The following is a 4,970-nucleotide window of genomic DNA, read 5'->3' as shown; positions in this document are numbered from 1 at the left end:
ATGTAAGCACATATGAGAATGAGTAAAAAATTATCACCAGTCTGAATTTATTTTAATCAACGTTTGTTGTTGTTGTTAGTACCGACCCATAGTGACCTTATGCACAGCAGAATGAAACACTGCCCGATCCTGGGCCAACCTCACTACTGTTGCCACACTCGAGTCCATCACTGCTGCCACTTGATCAATCCATCTCGTTGGGGGTCTTCCTCTTTTTCTCTGACCCTCCACCTCACCTTCTCTGGTGACTGGTCCCTGCTGTCAATATGTCTGAAGTATGAGACACGAAGTTTGCCCATCTTTTAGATGAAGACAAATACATTCAACATAATCAACTTGCTTTTTAATACTCGGTCCATCTGTCAATAAGCTTTTTTTTCCCTTATTAAAAAATGTTTTATGTTGAACTGCGAGCCACAAATGCACTACTGTCTTCACTTCATTAGAGGTGAGTATTTGTCCTCTAATGGCTGCTTTCAGGGAACCAAACAGGTGAAAGTCTGATGGAGAACCATCAGGACTATATATAGTATGTTTTAACACCTCAAAATGAAGGTTTTGCTGAGTGTCAACAATGTCATGCAAGATCACAATGCCTTGGATAGCAGGTTTCTGCAATTAATATTAATTTAGGCTTCAGTTTGTCAGTGAGCATATCACTGTAAACATCACTGTTGACTGTTGAGCCTTTTTCCTGATAGTGTTCCTATACTAGCCCTTGAGAATACCAGAAAACTGTAAGCATCAATTTTCCAGCTGATGGCTGACTTTTGAACCTTTTCTTGCTTGGCGATTGAGAATGTTTCCATTCCATATTCTGCTGTTTACTCTTAAGCTTGTGATGATGAAGACCATGTTTTGTCACCAGTAACGATTTTTTTAAAGAAATTTTTACCTTCCTTAAAGTATCAGTCTAGATTTTGTTTGCAGATGTCAAAGTGCTTCTGTTTATGCTCTCCTGTGCGTTGTTTGGTACCCATCTCTTACAAACTTTTGGAACCCATGTCTGTTGTGGATATTTTTTATAGACAGAACCATGGCTGATTTGTGATTGATTTAACACATAGTTACACATCTTTTTTTTTTTTTTTTTTTGCCTAAGACATATTTATTGAGCACCTCCTGCATGGGACACATGTTGTTTTAGAGGCTCACAAACCCCTCCCTGTGAGGTGAGATGAACCCCACGCAAAACAAAGAGAGATACTGAGGCCACAGGGGTCCCTTGGTTGAGGTCACTGATAAGAGAAATCTGGTCTAACCTCAGATCTGTGGCCTGGCCTGGTAGTGCAGGACAGAGGCCATGGGCTATCTGCTAGGAATGATTCCTGAAGGAGTCTGGCAGGTCCAAGAGAACAGCTGTGCCCAGCAGGGAGAGTTCTGGGTGCCTGGACAGGTCTCTCAGACCCTCAGCTCCTTGACCTTCTGCTTGGGCCCTGGTTAGACAGGGCTGTGTGGGACCCTGGCTGGGCTCTGGGTGGGCGCCCCCTGCTGGCCTTCTGCCACTGTAGCATCTGCTCCAGTTTGTTCTTGAAGTGTCAATTTTTCTTGCTTGGCCTCTAGGTCAGGTCCTTACCCTCCAGAATCAGCTGTTTTCGCTTGTTGATCTCTTTCTTCTCATCAAAATTGGTCATCTCTAGTTTAATCTCTCATTTCCTCTGTACCCCATTGACCTGTGTGAGGATCTGCAGTACCTCCACCTTCTCCACTGATAACACGTCCAGCTTCTTCTTGGTCTGTTCCTCGATGGGGTGGACCAGATGGATGTCATATTGCGTCACTAGCGTGATGACCTGCCCTGCCGCCCTTCACTGGCTGTTCGGCTGATTCAGTTGATGTAAATCTTGGGGAGCCCAGGAGTGTTGTGGTTGATGACTATCTGCACTGTGGGGATGTCTAGGCCTCGAAATGCCACATCCGTATCCGGTAGATGCTGGACTTGAACTTGGCCAAGGCGGCAAAACGTTCTTCCTGTTTCATCATTAAGTGCAGTGCCACGGTGGAGAAGTTGAACTTGGGCAGCATCATACACAGGATCTGGCAGGTCTTGCAAGTGTTGGTTAAGATGATGATGGACCAGTCCTCGTGCTCGTCCTGAAGGCCCTGGATCAGATACACCAGGTAGGCGTCTTTCACCTTCTTAGGAACTAACAGGTAACGTTGTTCCAGCTGTTCCACGGTGTGGACCGAGCCTGTGCCTTCCAGAAGTAGGATTGGTTGGCGGAGTGCTTCAGCCAGTGTGGCACTAAACAGCAGCATCAGCCTGTGGGCTGACACCACCCTCAAGATGAACTCCAGGTATGTGGTCAAATCCGTGCATTCCTTTTCCAGCAAGCAGTCCGCCTTGTCTAGCACCAGAAATCGGATCTTCTTGATGCTGAAAGTTCTGGAGCTTCGGAGGTGGTCGGCCAGGCGGCCCCGTATGGCGATGACCACTTGCGGCTTCTGAGAAAGCCCCAGTACTTGAGTCACCACGTCCATGCCGCCAACAATGATGCAGTCTTTCAGGCCCAGAGGCTTTCCCAAGATCTGGAACTGCTCCTCAATCTGACAGGCCAATTCCCTGGTGGGTGTCAGGACCAGACAAAAGATTTCATAGGGGTTCTCAGACAGCTTCTGCAAGATGGACAGGACAAACGCTGCTGTGTTGCCACGGCCAGTCTCGGCGCAGCCCTGGCAGTCTCGACCCTCCAGGCTGGCGGGGATACAGTCGAGCTGCACGGGCATGGACTGCTTCAAACCCAGCTGCCTACTTTGTTCCACCGGCCATGATGGCAGCCCGAGTTCACTGAAGCTAGCCATCCTCGCCACCAGGCAGCTGGATGTGTAAGCTACACTTGTCACTTGTCTATTGGACAGAATCATTTCACATGAATGCTCAATGTTGTTATGAGCCATGGACATAGATAGGAGTTTTAATATAACCAGAGTGCAGATAATTGTTGACTTACTTTCATATAACAGAAATGTGTCTAGTCCAACACAGTACACACTGTACCAAATTATTTTCCATTTTAGTCTGTCTGTACTAATTTTGTTTGTATGAAAGTATGTATAATTTTGAATTATTATAAATTTGATACTAATATGCCATAACAAATTCTGCAAATTTCAAATGATCCTTCTTACTGATTGAAATAACTTATACTGCAGCTATGCCAGATATATAATGAATATTATCATGATACTTAGTCAAAATCCCCAAATTGGACATTTCTAAGTGTGGTGCTGTAGGATAAGTATAGGACTTCTAACCATGAGGTTGATGGTTCAAACACATCAGTTGCTCCTTGAAAACCCTATAGAGGGTTGCTATGAGTCAGAACAGACTCAGCAGAACACAGCATCAACAGTTAGTCAAGTTTTGGAGTCATGGTGTGGCACTGTAACACTGGACAGAAAATGGGAAGAATAGCGTTTCAAACCCACAAGTGGCTTCTTGAAAACCCTTTCCAGGGTTATTATGAGTCAGAATGGACTCGACAGCACTTAGAAACAACAAGTCAAGTTTTAATCCCCATCTATTACTTTATTCCCACTCCCTTCAAGTGTGATCCCTTCCAGAGTTCCATGTCATCTGGAAGTGCTCCATGATCTACTCAGTGTCCAATGAGACACTAAAAACCTTGGCAAAATCATGAGAGTTTCTTCTCACTTTGCCACAGCCAATCTGCAGTCTGGTACCATTCATCTTTATTCATGTATCTTTCTATATATCTGTACCTAAGCTAAAGCCAGGATCACATCTCACAGAGATGACTGCTATGATCTATTTATTGGTTTACTGGAACACTTTTTCCTTTTTCTCCCTTATGACATTTCAATTGCATCCAGAGTCATTTTAGCAGAATGCAAATATATATGTTTTCATTTTAGCAGTCGTGATCAATACCTCAAAAGTTTCTTACCATCTTCTATCAGCTCACTCCAGTTCTAGTTCTTACTGACTGTTTTTTTCCCTCTATAATGGCTGCTGTGTCTTTGCCTCTGCTGTGTTGTGTGGTGGAATGATAGATCAAAATAAATTTGCTCATTTTTTTAGGTTGTTATTTTTCCATGCAAACATCAAGGACAAGGAATTCAGAGTTTCATGATCGTGAGTTATGCCAGTGTGAGATGGAGCTGGCGGTGCTGATTGAATACCTGCATTTAGTCAGTTCTGGTTCCAGATTTATAGACGCTGCAATGACAGCAGATGAGCATCAATGTAGCCAAAACTCACATATTTGACCACCTTGCTCCAAATGGCTTTGTGGTCCTAACAGATACTGAAACCAGGACTATCATGGGCTTCCACAAACTACTTCCTGACTGAGTAGCCTGAACATAGATAACAGCTAGTGGCCCAAAGGATCTCCATCTAGGGCCAGAAACTCAGCTGTCACATCCCTCTTGTTTCTACCTTCAACAGTTGCACTGCTTTTTTTATTGTTGTTAATGTGTTCGGTTTTTCCTTTCATTGTTTTGCTGGTTTTGTTTGTTTATTTTTCCTTTTTCTTCTCTTTCCATTCCCTTGAATTTTATCCTTTAGTATCTCTGCTTGGGGTTTTCCTTCTTTTCTTCTTTTAGTCATTAGTCATTTCCCCTCTTCTTCTTCTTCTCCCCCCCGCCCATTTTGATCTTTCTTTCTTACACTTTATTTTCTATCTCTTTTCAGCTTTCCTATCATGGCTTTTTTTTTTTTAATCCTTTTTATTTTTATCTTCTATAGCTCCATTTTCATGTCACTTTTTTTCCCATTTGCTGCCTATTTCTTTTATATAAATATATACATGTTGCTGTTGATACCAAGTGCTGTAAAGCCAGTTTCATCCTGCAATTACCCAATATAGGGTTTCTGAGGAGCAGCTGGTGAGTTTGAACTGCTGACCTCACCTTTCAAACTCAACTTCCACTCCAGCACATTAGCCCACAGCACCAAACCAGGACTCCTGGTTTATATATATATATAGAGAGAGAGAGAGAGAGAG

At 43.4% G+C, this 4,970-nt stretch overlaps 1 pseudogene; it reads right to left on the bottom strand.

Annotated features, from left to right (window-relative positions):
- Positions 1 to 1,559: 1,559 nt before the first annotated feature.
- Positions 1,560 to 2,802, bottom strand: LOC102834457 (annotated as a pseudogene).
- Positions 2,803 to 4,970: the final 2,168 nt, after the last annotated feature.

Source organism: Chrysochloris asiatica, unplaced genomic scaffold (genome assembly GCF_000296735.1).
Source record: "Chrysochloris asiatica unplaced genomic scaffold, ChrAsi1.0 scaffold00088, whole genome shotgun sequence".
Classification (NCBI taxonomy): Eukaryota; Metazoa; Chordata; class Mammalia; order Afrosoricida; family Chrysochloridae; genus Chrysochloris; species Chrysochloris asiatica.
This window is presented reverse-complemented; position numbering and strand designations above follow the sequence as displayed.